This window comes from Prenolepis imparis, unplaced genomic scaffold (genome assembly GCF_030444845.1).
Source record: "Prenolepis imparis isolate NDT839.2.m4 unplaced genomic scaffold, iyPreImpa1.0 SCAF_3, whole genome shotgun sequence".
NCBI classification, from domain to species: Eukaryota; Metazoa; Arthropoda; class Insecta; order Hymenoptera; family Formicidae; genus Prenolepis; species Prenolepis imparis.
In genome coordinates, this window is record NW_028141161.1 from 3,483,969 (window position 1) to 3,501,481 (window position 17,513).

At 30.3% G+C, this 17,513-nt stretch overlaps 1 pseudogene across 1 annotated transcript; it reads left to right on the plus strand.

Annotated features, from left to right (window-relative positions):
• Window positions 1-7,887: 7,887 nt before the first annotated feature.
• Window positions 7,888-17,289, plus strand: LOC145933934 (proto-oncogene tyrosine-protein kinase ROS-like; annotated as a pseudogene). Its single transcript, XR_014424952.1, has 10 exons — window positions 7,888-8,257; window positions 8,594-8,747; window positions 9,296-9,377; window positions 9,504-10,142; window positions 10,411-11,844; window positions 12,006-12,107; window positions 12,261-12,454; window positions 13,269-13,449; window positions 16,408-16,697; window positions 16,877-17,289. The product of XR_014424952.1 is annotated as a proto-oncogene tyrosine-protein kinase ROS-like (transcript).
• Window positions 17,290-17,513: the final 224 nt, after the last annotated feature.

Sequence of the window (17,513 nt, forward strand, 5' to 3'; positions counted from 1 at the left end):
ATAACTCAACTATTCAATGCTATAATGAGAACCAAGTTCTTTCCACTACAATGGAAGGTGTCTCAGATCATACTCATATTGAAGCCAGGGAAAAAACCGGAAGATATCAAATCATATCGTCCAATCAGTCTTCTACCAATCTTGTCAAAGGTCTTTGAAAAATTACTGCTCTCAAGGTTAAGACCAATAATAGAAAAAAAAGGACTAATTCCTAACCATCAGTTCGGCTTTCGACAAAAACACGCTACTACCGAGCAGGCTCACCATATCTATAAAAAAATACACACAGGCTTAGAGGAGAAAAAGTATTGCTCGGCTGCCTTTCTGGATATCACTCAAGCCTTTGACAAGGTATGGCATGATGGCCTATTATACAAAATCAGACAAAATCTACCTATAAACTACTTCATTCTCCTAAAATCGTATCTTCAAGATAGACACTTCTTTGTAAAAAATCAAGACGTAACCACGGATCTTCACAAAATACAAGCGGGAGTGCCGCAGGGAAGTGTGCTAGGCCCAGTGCTCTACCTCCTCTATACGGCTGACTTACCTACAACAATTGGAGTAACAACGGCAACATTCGCGGATGATACTGCAGTTATAGCCTCTCACACAAACCCTGTAACAGCCTCTCAGATGCTACAAACAAATCTTAATGCCATTCAAAAGTGGCTGAAGAAGTGGCGTATAAAGGCTAATGAAACCAAATCAGTCCATGTGACCTTTACTACCCGAAGAGAAACCTGCCTTCAGGTGACACTCAATGGCCAACCAATTCCACAATCAGAGTCCGCTAAATACCTAGGCATTCACTTCGATCGTCGATTGAACTGGCAAACACACATTTTCACCAAAAGGAAACAGCTCGGACTTAAACTACGTAAAATGTTCTGGTTACTACGACGAGGATCACAACTATCAGTGAAGAATAAACTACTGTTGTATAAGGCAATATTAAAACCAGTATGGACGTATGGCATCCAGCTATGGGGAACAGCATCTAACTCCAACGTGGAAATACTGCAGCGTTTCCAATCCAAGGTCCTAAGAATGATTCTAGACGCTCCATGGTTTGTAACTAATGATTCCATACAACAAGACCTCCAAATACCGAGCATCAAAGAAGAAATTGTTAAGTGTTGTGTAAACTATCGTAACAGACTTCTAGATCACCCGAACTCTCTAACAGTAAACCTCATGAAAAAATTCTTTAAAATGAGAAGACAAGAGAAAAATACCAACAGACTTCATATCCTAAAATATACTAATATACAACATTGTATGAATATGTGAGATAACTTAACTTACCCTAAAAACTTTAAAACTACTTCAAGTATTAATAATCATATAATTATACAAAGTATAATCTATATATAAGGTCGTATCACTGGAAACGTCCTTCCCATGTTCAATTCTAAGACATAAATATTGCTAAATGTCCTACATACATGGACAGATTGTAATAAAATTAGGATGACAAAAAAAAAAAAAAAAAAAAAAAAAAACTTGATATAAAAAAAACGTATTTTACATTAATTTTTTAAATTTATTTGTATAATTGTTAATATTTATTATATTTATATAAACATATTATCTGCAATAATGAATGCGTTAAAAGAGTTTCTTAAAAAAGAGAAAACATCTTTCCTTTCGTGCAACAATTGAAGAAATCTTTTTTTTTTTTATTATTTTAAGAGGTTATTTTTTAAAATTCATTCTTTTAAAAAGTGAATTTATGTTTTTCACACTCTGTGAGATCTTCTAGATATATTTTTCTGAAGTTTTCATGGGGCGTAAAGTTACGAGGGAGGATGATAAAACTTAATAAAACATTTTTTTTATTTTTCAGTCCTTCCCTCGTATAAGTCCGTATAATCTCCATTTCTTCAAAATAATTTTTTAGAAATGTGGATTCGAGAAAGTCTGGTAAGGTAATAAAAATTCTTCAATTTGTAAAACAAGGAAATAAAGAATTAATATTAATAAATCGACAAGTCAACCTGGACTTGTAATTGCCAGAAAATGGTCTACTTTCAAGCAATGCTATATGCCTACGACAACACTGCGTTTTCTTATGTTAGATTCTTTGCACGTCTTTTTTATATAAGCTAAACTTTTTGCATACGAATTAGTAAATTTTTTTTATTAGAAATGTGCCAAACAATACAGAGCACATTTCTAATTGCTGTTTTTTTTCTAAAAATTATTTCCTATTTAAAAATTTTTTTTCGAAATTAAGAAAAAGTTTTTTTTATGCCGCTCTTTTTCATTTTTTCATCTGATCGCGTGATTAAGTTCGAGTAAGAAAGCAAATAAAAGACATTTTCATCTTAATTATGTGTATCATTAGAATACAAATAAAGAGTGAGCGAAAATCTTGGAATATACCGAAAATGTTCAATGCTAATAATTTTAAAATAAGGAAAATGTGACTCTCTCTGATTTACTAGCTTGTATACAATTTAGTAGAAAAAACGCACTGTATATTCTAAGCTATACTGTATGAATCACAAAAGATTGCAATATTTTCGATAAGTTTTGACGAGTTTAATTATATGCATTAAAATCATCGTTTTCAAATATAGTAAATATAAATTAATATCAAATTCTCTCTTTTTGTGCTTTTTCACAATGCATTTAATATCGATTGGTGCAAAATTTATTTTTTAAGGACATGAATATTGTTAACTACAATCTTATTGTTAGAACAAAATTACGTATTAAAATATCGGATTTGTTCCAAAAATCACCAAAATAAAAAAAATATCTCTATACTTTTATTAACAACTATGTATGTATATCTAAGAAATCTATAGATATAAAAAGTAAATTTTATTCTATATTTGTTTAAATATTTTTATCACATGACTCATCATTTTTCAATCTGAATCGATTTATAACTGACAAGAAGACTGTAAGGAAAAGAATAGTTATGCACGCATATATATACGAGGGTGGATCAATAAGTACCCGTGTTTGAAGACAGGTGGTATTGCTGAGGGAAGTTCGCATTATCATCGTGTATTATCATCTTTCAAACGACGCCATACCAAATTTCAGACTGATTCATAGATTAGTTTTGATTTGACAGCCATTTGTATTAAACGTGTTTGGTGTTTTTCGATACAATGGAAAAAGAGCAATATCGATCCGTAATTCGCTTTTTATTTTTTAATGGAAAAACGACGAAGGGTCCCCATAGACAGCATCCAACTTCACTTTTATTTCTTCGCACGTTTTTCCATTCAAAAATAAAAAGCGAATTACGGATCGATATTGCTCTTTTTCCATTGTATCGAAAAACACCAAACACGTTTAATACAAATGGCTGTCAAATCAAAACTAATCTATGAATCAGTCTGAAATTTGGTATGGTGTCGTTTGAAAGATGATAATACACGATGATAATGCGAACTTCCCTCAGCAATACCACCTGTCTTCAAACACGGGTACTTATTGATCCACCCTCGTATATATATATATTCCTTTTTATGAATTTTTAAGTATTATAAAAAAGTTATGTTATCACGCAGTATTTATTGTTTTATTTGAGTTTCGTCGTTCTTGGACCTGGAAAACTAAATCCCCCCAAAATAACAAAATTCTACGAAACAGTAAGCGATTTAATTATAATTGAGCATTTTTATCGAGTATTCTTGACTTAAGGCTATTCAAGCATAATCAATGCTTGACTAATTGACTTGTTTACCATTTAAGTTTTTTGTATGTGATGATTTTTAATTTTTTAATTTTTACTTCTCTTAGTTTTAAGTGACAAAGATATACGATTGATTTTCTTTATTATTTATTACTTGAAAACCACAGTTTTTTAAAGAATTTTTTATACGAAAAACTTCGAAAGTTATCAGAAAATTAAATTTAAAAAATTTGCTAATTATTAAGAATTCTATACGTCATTATAAAATAATGAAAATATTTAAACGAAATTATGCAATTTCAGTAATTAAGTTTCAATATCGGATTTACATGTTTAATTCACGAATCTGACAATCCAATGTGCGAGAAGTGAAAAAATGTTGAATTTTTGCTCGGAATATTAGCTCTTTATTTTTACAGGTCAATTTCAATTATTTTTCATTCCCGATATTCTAACTATAACGTCACCTTCTCTGCTTTCCATGCATTTCGCTTTGCATGAGAGCCTAAAAGGCCTAAATTCTCTTTCGATTTGATTTCATTTAATGGATATCAATTGTAGCGGCGTCTTTTAAACTCCGTAAGAACTTGGAAATCTGATTTAGAAAAGAGTTTTTTAAAACCTCTTAATGCATACGATAGTATAATAATAGATTAAAATTAATTCCTAAGCAATATTTCATTTTTAGAGAATTTGTTTCAATGACATCATTTAAATCTCATGGTATCAAAATAAAGTTATATCTGTATTTAAACTAAAAATTAAACTTTTATTATTTTTGCGAATATAAGATGATTTGAAATTATTTTATAATAAAATTATAAACGTATAAATTAAAGAGAAAGGTAACGAGCTCACACAAAGCATATCTTATAAAATTAACAAAACATGTTTTTTTCTCTATTTTGTTATTTATAAGAATTTACAATGAAACAACGTATATATACACTCACAAACATATAAATATAACACAATCATATTCACATAATTATGGTGCGTTGTATTATTAAAATTTTTTAATAAAATAAAATAAAGCGATAGGTTCTTTTTCTGCAATATAGATATAGCGTGATTATTTGTAGACAATGTATAATTTTGACACTGTATGTGTTTTTTTTAAACATATTAAAATAAATTTTATTTTAAGTAAATTGAGTAAAATTTCAATATATCTGACTTATTTATGTATCTGTAATGTCTAAGTATCTGATTTACTTAAATATAAAAAAGATAAATAAATAATCCTTGTTGGATTTTTAGAGTAAATATAATTTGTTGAAATATTCGATTAAATTAAAAAAGTATTTATATTTTTCTGTATTGAGATCAAATTTTACAAAAATGATCTATTTGATCAAGAAACGGAATTAATTTTTATTCGATTAATTTTACTAAATTTTTGTGCAATATATTTTGCGTCGTTTTGCGATATAGAGAAAACTGAATAATTCATTTTGTTTCTATAATATTTATATAAAGAAAAAGTAAACGAAACTTTATTTTGTCACAAAAAACATAGTTTAGAATTAATGTCATTAGATCTACCAAACGGAATCTCATCAAATCAAAATTTTTTTCGAGAAATAACGATGCTTTTATATTTGGGATGAATAAATAATCATCAGTAACAGTCAGTATGATTATTATAGTTCGATGCCAAGATTTGACTTTATTATTCTATTGTACATTTCGTATCAAGTGAAATTTTTTTTAAAAATTGTATTTAGTTTATTTTATAATAATTAAAAAATATAAAAGATCTCTATTTCTATAAACTCAAATTTCAATATATCATATCTTTTAAACTTGATATATAAATAAAACTGTTTTATGATACATGTACAATGAAATCATAAATTTAAGTTTCGCTACAAAACTTGCGATAATCGTGCCGAGCGATAAATAATGTTGGAAAAGTATAAATATATATTGGCTCACAGACACGAATGAATATACGTAGGTACTGTTTTATCATATATGCGATGTTGCATAATATTAGTATAATATACTGAAGCTTTCGAAGCGTACTATAGCTCTCAGGTGCAAATATATTGTTATTTAATGACAAACATACATGTATAAGCTTTGATTTATAATAAATATTTCCACTTGTACACATCTGGCTTTTTTTAAATATCGATAAAGTTTGCGATATAGCTCATCATTTAGTGTTGGAACTTTAATTTAAGAAAGTAAGAATAAATATGCAATCAATTTTTTTTCTAACATTTCCTCTCCCTATATTTTAGTTCCTTCTATATTAATTTCTTTTCTTCAAAATTTGTCTCGCGAGCTGCTCTCTGATTATTTGCCATGTTCTCATATGATTATTATATGTTGAAAAAATGAAATAAATTCTCTCTGTGTGTAATTGCTATTTTTTAAGAATAAGAATGATTAATATTAATGAAAGTTTCTGTTAATTTTCCGCTACATTAATACATATATATGACATGTATTATGAAATATATATGTATAACATTTGAACTCAGTTTTATGTGATTTTTCATCAAATCCTAAAGAGAACTTCTTTAATTTTCTAAATATTTATAATTATTGATATAATGAGATTTGTAAATTAATTTTTATTTAACAAAATTTATTCAAAAAGTCAGCATTATTTTTTGTGTCAAGGATAGTTGTATATGTATGTAATGGAATGTCGACTATATTGCCACAATTGGAAATTCGAATTGTATCAATTAACTCTAATAAGGCCAATTGTTGAATGAACAATATACGCAACAGCAATCAGCTCGAATTTATATATAATATCTATAGTATATTTATTTATATGTATATGAATACAAATACAGATATATCCGTTTATATAGCTATATACGTATACATTTATTTATGTAGCTATATACATTCTTATCAAGGTATAATGTCAGTCGAAAGTTTATGACATCGTGTCCTCCAGGATTTGTTTGCGTTAAAATATGTAACGATAATCGAAAAGGAATTCGACAAGATAATATAAGAATTTATATAATTTCGAAAATGATAAAAAAGATCATATTTTAAACATTTTTATTCTTGAAATGCAAACATTATTGAAATTTTAATCATTACAGACGGATTCTTAAAAAGTAAAGTCGTTTACTTAAGCTAATCAATTGTGAAAGAAACTAAATTATTAGCTGTAATCATTAGCAAAATTGCTTCAATAATCGAAGAAAGTAATATTTTTATATATTATTTGTCAAGAGAGAAGCGATTATAAATTCTTATTAAAAAAAAAACCTTCACTAATCTGTTCTGCGTGACTTTCTTTTTGATATAAGAATCATATTTGATATTTTGCAAGAAAATATCTTCATAAATAATAAATATAGATTTAAAAAATATGGTAGTTACAGCAGTATTTAACACATTATAAATTAGAAATTGAAAGTAAAAATAAAAAGATATAAAGCCGATTATTATTACAACAAAACAAGAAATTTTATGCTAAGTTTACTTATTTCATAGATTATTTTTTATTTATATATACATATATTATCTTACTTATATATTAATATATATATATATACAGGGTGTCCGGTGATTCGCGTTTCATCTGTCGTGGGCAGATTCCTGGGATCATTTGGAGACGATTTTTCCTCAGCGAAAATGTAGATTCCATACCATATTGTCTCACGATTACCATGATTTTCAAAGTAAATTCTAAAAAAAAATGCTCTCTGTGTTGGAATAAGTAACTGTTGGAGTAACACTGATTGTGAGTATCGTCGATCATGCAGAGAGAAATGAATCATAAACAAAGCGCAGCAAATAAAGCATGATCAGATCAGTCTAGTTTGCGAAGTCAGTTACGATTGTGATTGCCACGAAAAAAGACAACGTTGCGCGTCATTTGATTCAAATACTGTCATATAAACGTCACACAACAATATGCACATATAGTGCATCTTAAAAGCATGCGTAGTATACAATATGCATAAAAAAAGTAATCATAATTTTCTATATTTTAGTGAAACAAAAAATATGACAAATATCAACGTGGATAATATTTTATGCTTGAATAGCGGTGAAAGTGACAGAAAATTTATAATTCTATAATTTTCGGATTGCTTATAAATTGTTCGATTATATTTTTATTGATTATCTATTTACGAAATATTAAAAGAAATTACAACAAAGATAACTTATTATTTTGGATACAATCAAGTGAATACGTGTCGCTTCATATTTATTTTTGTTATTGGTTCCCATCAAAAAATTATAAGAATTACTATTTATTAGAATATTGTGATTGATCATAAAAAGATATATTAAAATGTATTGGAAGACAATAACGCGATTCGCAAACTAGATTCTAAAGAATTCATCGAGCACATAATAAAGTATCGAGTCGATTAAATCAAATCTGAATCATCCATAGAATAAAAAAAACAATACTAGTGATTAAAAATTGAGCGCAAACATTCACCAAAGGAAGAGATTATTATGTTTAAGATGAGATTATGCGTTTTATTGAAAAGTTTAATGCTGGTGAAAGCAGCTATCGCGATTTTGACAAAAAATCATACCGTTTCGGACAACCTTCAGGAAAAGTGTTTTTCTATGTACCCGGATTTAAATTTCACACAGGTAAGAGATTTCCTTTGTTTCATTAAAAAACAATTGAATGTTATTAAAAGTAATAATGCAGTTTATTTGAGTAACTAAAACGTGTAATATTACATACTGTATAATAAAATAAAATAAAATAAAAGAGGAATTATAAATAAAAATATCAAGCTAATATTATTACAAAACAAAAAATTTTATGCTTATTTTATTTATTTTGATATATATGTCATTGCTTATGGTAATCTTATTTATATATATTTCTATATATACTATTTTATTTATCATTAATGATACCGTGGAATTTCTGGCCAAGCTGCCTAACTTATTTTTTTTTATATGTTATATTTTATTAAGGATATTCCAGTGCCCGAAAACAACAATCATCTCATTTTACAAAATCTCCAGCCGGATTAGAATTATTCTGATAGCGTTGTGACTATAAGAAATGAAGTTGATGAAGTAGATGAAGTTACATTTGCAAATATGTCCATGAACCCAGAATCTATTGGTAAGATGCAATGAATATATAGAACGTTAATAAAAAATTAACAAAAAATTTACAAGTTGTAAGTATAATGTAAATTTAAGAGAAAGTGAAAATTAAATTTTAAAAAATATCAAACTATTTTCTAATAACAAAGATAATATATAATTCATTCTCGAAAAGAGAGAAAAAAATGTATACACTGTATGTAAAATAAAGCCAAATTTAGATAACACTATCAATTTCATTATTTTTCTTGTTTGTTTTAAATCAGTCGCAAATAATATACTTCTGATTTGTGAATCAATAGGAAATTTTAGAAAAGTATGTTTAGCACTTTATTGGAAGCTTTTTTGATTATAACTTAGCAATTACTTTTCTAACATAAGTCTTAAAACACATACACAGGGGTTTTATGTTATTTCATTGTTTTAAAAATTTGCTATGTTAATTTTGTAATATATGTTTATTTTTTTCTTTTTTTTCTTTATTTTTACGTTAAATTATTTCTTTTTTATATACCGAGATAATCAACTTATACATATTAATAGGTACCATCTTAATATCTCTAGGAAAAATTCCGAGCGAGCCAAGAGCATTCGTAGAGTTCAATGGATTTCTAAATGAAAAAATCAACATTTCTGTGACATTCAGGTGAAGAATCTAAGTTTTCAGTCTATATTCTTTTTTTCTCTCAAACTTAACATAGACATATTCAATAAAAATATTAATTTTGCTAAAAAATTATTAAATATGAAATAGCTAAAATTTGTCTTACAGATGGAACCAACCTGAATTTGCAAACAAAGTGGTACATGGATATACAGTGCAATGTTGGTTCATCGAAAACCTAAAAAAGATTCAAATCTGTGCCGACAAAACTATTTTAACTACAATGGAGTGCACAGAGTATAATCTAAAACCTAATACAACGTACTATTTTCGAGTACGAGCGCATACTAAAGCTGGTGCTGGTCCTTATACAGATTTAATGAACGTATCAACGACGCACGAAAATCCGATACCTCAATTATTGGTTTTAGTGTGTAATACTATTGCAATATGGGATCTGGATTCAAAATCCTACGTCAATCTCTTTACCTTTAATAGGAATATTAAAGCAATAAGTGTGGCTTATTTTGTAGCAGAACATAAAATTTATTGGATCCAGTCGATTATTAAGCATGAGAATATACAAGATATAATGATATGGGATATGAATAAAAATAATATTACAAAAATAATTAGTTTAAAAAAAAATTCACACGATCTTTGGATAGGAAGAAATCTATATTGGATGGAAAATTACGAGTCAATTTTAAAACTGGACTTAACAATGTGGCAAAATGGCATAGTCAAATATGATAAGATTTTGAAAAGAGATTTTATTATTTCATTAACTATACAGCCGTCTATGGGGTACGTTAACTCTTATTCACTTGAAAAAATAAACACTTTTGTGTCTTTCAGTTAAGAATTTATATTATTTTCTAATTTTGCAGTAATATACTATGATTTTGTAATAATAAAGAATCATAAAATCATTAATTATCATAAAATTGTAAGAACTTAAGTTTATTATTTTTTTAACTTCACGTTTAAAATTGTGTTTTATATACATATATATATATATATATATATATATATATATATAATACACATATATAATAATATATATATTTTCCAGATTTTTATACTTCACAGAAATGTTACTTGCAAAGTCATATAATAAACAGTATGTAAAAACGAAATCGGATCTTAACGGAAAAATGGTGCAAATTTTTTTAAAATCCGATATTTGTCCATCCAAAATGGCAATCTATTATAAATTTGTAAATATGAAGATTGACACTATAAATGCAGAGGAGCAGCTAGTATACTGGATAGATAAACATGAATTAATTGTGGCGAACATTAAAATAAATAAATGTAATTCAATTTCAATTGCTGAAATTGGCACGTGGTTTGCGCCATATTTTATAATTGATAATACAAACATTTATGTAATTAGACGTAAAGAAAATGCATCATCAGGTACTCATCTTTATATTTTAAAAAAGAAGTATGCACTTCTCGACAGTGAAAAAAACGCATCTAAACACGTGCAAATAATAAAAACCAGAGATTACTTTTATACCCTTAATACTTATGAGTAAATCCTTACAACCATATCCTCGGAAGGAATGCCTTATACCTGATGAAAAAATTTATAATATTATAATAATAAAAATAACAGCAAACAGTATTGTTTTGAAATTTAATACGACAGAATCGACTCGCAAGCACAAATGCAAAAATAACGTATCAACTACTAAATATATTATCTACGTAAGCTGTTTGAATAATAACCTTAATAACAAGTTCGATGAATTCTATATGCAGACATACGAGCGACATTATAAAATTCAGAATTTAACACCGTTTACAAAATACAAGCTGAAGCTAGCTGTGAGCAATTTCTACTCTGATCAATTGTCGATGGACCTACAATTCAGCTCGGAAGAAGTACTGAAAACTAACGTGGGCAAACTTAATACACCGGAAAATGTAACGGTTCAGGTTTTGACGCCCACTACAGCGGCAGTTTATTGGATGCTACCCACGAAACTGAATTGTACGACAGTAACTTATAGAGTATATTGGGAAACAATTAACTCGGTGAACAGCACGCAACCGATAGAAAAACCATTTATTAATAATAAAGTAGACAACAAATTTTTTACAATAATCCAATCGTTTCTGCCAGAACAGAAATACTTATTATATGTACGTGTGTATCCAGCCAACTACACCAATCTCTATAATGACAGTTTGAGCAAAATCGTGTACACGTACTCGGAACCGAACAGTATAACTTTGAGCGGAGTTAGCATAAACAATATGAGTATTTCGTGGATTCCTAGCGTTAATCTGACGATACATTATATACTGGAATACAAAAATTATGCGATGCAAAAGTGGCAATTCGCAGATAATTTTGAGACGAGTAATGAGACAGTAATGTATTATATAGAAAACTTGCTACCGGCAACTTTATACAAGTTTCGTTTGATACTGACATATCCTGAGTACGAGAACTTTACATGGCCATCTGATGAAAGATTTATTTTTCAAACACTTGGTAAGCAAATATGATAACATATAGATATTTTAATATAATCTGTTTATTTTACATAAATGTATTACAAAATTTTAAGAATTAAATATTTTTAATGATAAAATTATAAGTAGAAATATTCAAATAAGACAAGAAAATTAAAACTATATTTTTATGTAACAAAGGTGACGATTCGATAATTCGAACTACGCAATATAATCTAACATTGATGTTAAGCCTTGCTGCTATCGTTATTGTAATCTGCATCTGCCACTTTATTTATTGTTGTAAGTATATTTGATACACATTTTTTAAATTACAAATTATGAGTAATGTAATAAGTAGAGAGATTTTCTAAAAAAACGTTAACTTGTTAAAACAGCAAAATTTTAAATTTGCAATGCATAATATTATTTTAATATATTATAACTTTATAATAGTATACCGACAACGCAAAGAAGATAACGAGCAACTTTTGACTAGGATTCTACATGAGGTACCTATCGGAAACGTTCAGCTCAATGCGCTATACAGTCCTGCGTTGCAATTTAATTCAAATAAATTTATGCTGATTAAAATCAACCGTGAGCAAATCACACTAACGAAACTTCTTGGCAGCGGCGCATTCGGAATGGTAAAATTTTCGTAACGTCATATTTTAAGTCATTAATGTTTAGGTGTAGAAATGAGAAATACACATTTCTTAGTAAATCTTACACCGAAAAAATTGTTTTCTTGAAATACATTTATAAGACCTCCTAATAGATATTCTTAATGAATATTTCCATCTTTTAAATTGAGAATATATTCTTAATTTTTTTGCATTTTTAGCGCAGCAATAAATAAAAATAATAAATTAATAATAAATTTAAGATAAAAATTAATAAAATATTATTATTTAAATTTATAATAAATTTATAAGTTTACAATTAATATTAAAAATAATAACATAATAAGCAAAAATGTGTATTTAACTATGTCAAATACATAAAAAATATTCAATTATATGTGTAACATTTAAATATACGTGTAAATAAGTAACAAATGTCCATTTGTAAGACTGTTTTTTATTATATCAATTAATAATTTCAATAATACACTGATAAAAAAACATCTCATTAAGTATATATTCTTGCATGTTAAGAATATCTCTTTAGAGAATTTTTTCCTTCTAAATTAAGAGGATTCTTTTGGCGCCTATTTTAGTGAAAGATATTTCAAAAATAAGTGGGATATACTTAAGAGGAGAATACAATTTTTTCGGATATATAAATCAACTTTTTAAAAGAGATAGTAATACATTAATTTTTATGAGACATACATATGCACTTTATTCTTTTTCGTTGAAATATTTAAAATAAAACAAAATATATATGTGTAACGTTATACAAAATTAAATTATCTTTTCTTTTTTAATAAAAGTTACATTAATTTTTAATATTTCGCAGGTGTTTCAAGGGAATGTCAAAGATTTAGAAGAACCGGGATCAGAGACATCCGTTGCTATAAAAATGTTAGAAAAGTGTGCTTCCGTGGAAGAAAAAAAGAAATTCTTGCAAGAGGCTAAGCTTATGAATCACTTTAGACACGAACATGTGTTAAGATTACTAGCTGTCTGTGTTACGTCCTGTGGACTCCACGATTCTTTTCTTTCAAAGAATGCAAGGCGATGATTGAAAAATCACAGGCGTGGGAATAAGACTATGATCTGGCAGGCGAAGCAGCTGACCGGAGACGGTTAATCGTAAAAATAAAAATAAAAAAAGGAGAGATACATACCAGATGTAACTCGCGGTGTCTGAAATTCTCGCTTTGACTAGTTGACAACTCGCGCTTGAAAAGCAATAAAAATCTTTCTTTTAAAGGAAAATTTTACTTAAAACGTAATAAAAACTTTTTAGAAGGAAATCTCCACTTGAAAATCAATAAAAATTTAGAAGAAAACTTCCACTTGAAAACGAATAAAATTTTACCAGACTAACAATGATAACCGAATCCAAACAAATGTCGCCTGACAGATCACCGAGATAATCTCGAGAGGATAATAAAAATATAAACCTTAACAAATTCTCCATTGGTCAAAACCTAGGGCCCTAAACAAAAGCCCTGACCAATCCCGATAAACTTTTAAAGTCAAGAGACGCCTCCGGGACTGAAAGGGCGTCATTGAAAAATTTCCTATTCGTCAGGAAATGTTAACAAACTAACGGGAAGGAGGAGCAAGAAAGTTTATATACCCGCGATATCCCTCGAGAGATTAGATTTTAGTCCGAACTTTCGAGCGCAGTTTGCCGTGTATAAGCTATCCGGGATCGTATCTAGACTCTTCGGATTTTTATACTTTCAATTTCGAAATCCGCTTTCAACTCAAATTTCGACGTTCGTTAGAGTGCAAGTGAGAAAAAAAAACTTAGTGGAAGTCCGGAAGACCACACAACCAGACTAGAACCCTGCAGCAATTATTAACAACGCACTCTACTAACAGTAAGTCAAGACACACATATATGTATATAACAAGGGAAAAAGATAAAGTACAATTTTCACCCCGTATCAAAATAATTCTTGGATTTAAGATAAAGCCATCTTCTTTATCTCCTTTTGCGCAAATGCTATCATATCCAACCCTAAACCTTCTTCTCCCTCTCTCTTTCATCCCGAAAAATCACTCAGGATTTCTCGTGATAACGGCGAGATCCGTGATTTCATCCATCTCCAAAAATGACTCAGGATTTCCTGTGATAACGGCGAGATCCGTGATTTCCTTCACCCCGAAAATCACTCAGGATTTCCCGTGATAACGGCGAGATCCGTGATTTCTTCCATCTCCAAAAATCACTCAGGATTTCCCGTGATAACGGCGAGATCCGTGATTTCCTTCACCCCGAAAATCACTCAGGATTTCCCGTGATAACGGCGAGATCCGTGATTTCTTCCATCTCCAAAAATCACTCAGGATTTCCCGTGATAACGGCGAGATCCGTGATTTCCTTCACCCCGAAAATCACTCAGGATTTCCCGTGATAACGGCGAGATCCGTGATTTCATCCATCCCGAAAAATCACTCAGGATTACCCGTGATAACGGCGAGATTCGTGATACCGTTTACCATACCTTTCCCCTATTCAACATTATCCAGTCTCTCTCTCTCTCTCTCTCTCTCTCTCTCTCTCTCTCTCTCTCTCTCTCTCTCACCCTTCCTCTCTCTCTAGAATACTACAAGCGCAAGGAATAAGAAATAGAATTAATAACGACAGAATGAAACGAGAATAGTATTCCAAGAATTATTTCGAAATTGCACTCGATCGCCTCGATCTATTTTTCTTATCGTTCGTCATTCTTAGTGGACGACTTAAAAAAGCGGACTTCGAGAGCTGGAGCAAAGCATGCGCGAAATCGTCGGAATCGACGCCTGAGACAAGAAGTGGCTCGGGCTACGGCCTATTCATTCCCGGACGATAGTTCAACCCAGGAATTATTAGAGCGCTTAATTACAGAACACATTAATATAATAAATAAACACAGCAGAAATAGGAACCCTGACACTCCCCTTGACCCTCTGATTTCCTCTCCAGAGCCATCGCACATTCCATCTTCTGCACCTCAGAACCACCCTCCCTCTCCTTGTCTCAATCATTCTCCCTCCCCCTCACCACTTAATATAGAGTGTGACGAAGGTTGCACTTGTCAAGAGGCAGTAGAAATCCCCTTCATTTATAACGAGGCCTACTCCTTTTTAAGGAGACACATCGGGCAAATTCCATTCCAACGCGAAGACGAATGTTATAGATGGCTCCTTTCTAATTTCCCTATACTAGAGCTCCCACTCCCAGAAGGTGTTTACACCTGCGGGCCAGACGATCCCGATGAAGAACAGTTCATGAGAATTGTAGCGGGAAGTCTCCCCGGCGCCCTCATCCCTATGTTTACCCCTATCCATCCCAACCTTATCGGATTCCCCGTCGATATCCTCCGCGCTTTCCTTTTCCCTTCCACCGTCGAAATTACCGAACTTTCATAACCTAGCATTCTCTCTCACACGCACAAACATGGACACAAAATTATATCTCTATTAGCGCTTAAATTATTGTAACCACTAATCGGGACCCTAAAATTTAAACAATAACTCTTACCCCTTTCTGCCCCGATTGAAGACCTCCGTACTAATGTATCACCCGCGACCCATACACATACACTCACTCTTTCATTAGCAACTAAGTCCGTCGATTATATTATTATGTATATAAATACTTTCGTCTCTATATTAGGAATAAATTTATAAATTTCAACACAAATGATTTTCATTTATTAATAACCCGTTCCCACTCATTCCCGTAAACCAAGATCGCACAAGGTCCCATCCTGCGTAAAAGAGATTAAATTCTCTTGCCAAAAAGGGACCACCGAGCGAACGGCCCTTTAAATAGAGTAAGAGCGACCCTTGCGGTCGTTGACCTATTTGGACCCAGACGTTCGTTCGGGTCGAACAGACTGATAGTCTGCCGTCGTTCGAAAAGATAAATTTAGTTACGTCCTTCCTTTCGACTCTTCCTTCCTTGAGTCTGGACGTAACAGTCTGCTTAGACGAAGATTCTCCATTACTCGTGTTGGAATTAATGGAAACTGATCTGCAAAAATATTTGAGAGAGTATCGAATATTACAACCTTCTGATTTACATGCTTTGCGTTTACAAGATTTTCTCGCTATGTGCGAAGATGTTGCGCGAGGTTGTTGTTATTTGGAAGAGCTGCGCTTTGTGCATAGAGATCTCGCGTGCCGAAATTGTTTAGTGTCTGCGAGAGATCGAGAGAATCGTATCGTCAAAATCGGTGATTTCGGACTTGCTAAAGATATTTACAGAGATGACTATTATCGCAAGGTAAATGCAATTAATTAAAAAAGATGAAACTTTTTGAAAGTGTATTTTTATATTTATATTTTTGCGTCTTTATAATATTATATATTTTTACGTCGAATTAAAATTTAAAAGAAACAAAAACTATATACGTATATAATAATTTGAATAAAAGATTTAACTTCGTTAAAATTATATTTTAGGAAGGAGAAGATCTGCTTCCTGTTCGCTGGATGGCACCGAAATCCCTAGTGAACGGAATATTTACTTCTCAGAGCGATGTTTGGTCATTCGGAGTACTAATGTGGGAGATTACATCATTGGGTGAGCAACCTTACTCTACAAAATCTAATCTCGAAGTGATAAGTTACGTACGCGAGGGAGGCAAGTTGCAAATGCCTCTTGATTGTCCATCCTCATTATATCAGTTGATGCAGCGTTGCTGGGGTGTAGCGAATGCCAGACCAAATTTTAAACTTTGTCTGAACAATATTATAGAGTTAAGAAGTGACGCAGAATTGCATCCAATATGAATATTATCTAGCCGGCACAATTAATTAATGATTTGAACATGTGTATATTAAAGCGAAACAAATTTTTACAAATCTATTTGAGATATTTGAAAATATGTCTGTATTATATGTCTGTATATACATATATGTCTGTATGTAAATTGGTCATTGTCATTTCATAAGCTTTCATTTTATAATAAATATTTCCCTTTGTAACATCTGGCTTCTTTTTTAGTATCGATGTAAAATTTGCAATATAGCTCATTATTTTGGTGTTGGAACTTTAAAAAGATAACATAATTTTTTTCTAACATTTCTCTCTATTTTA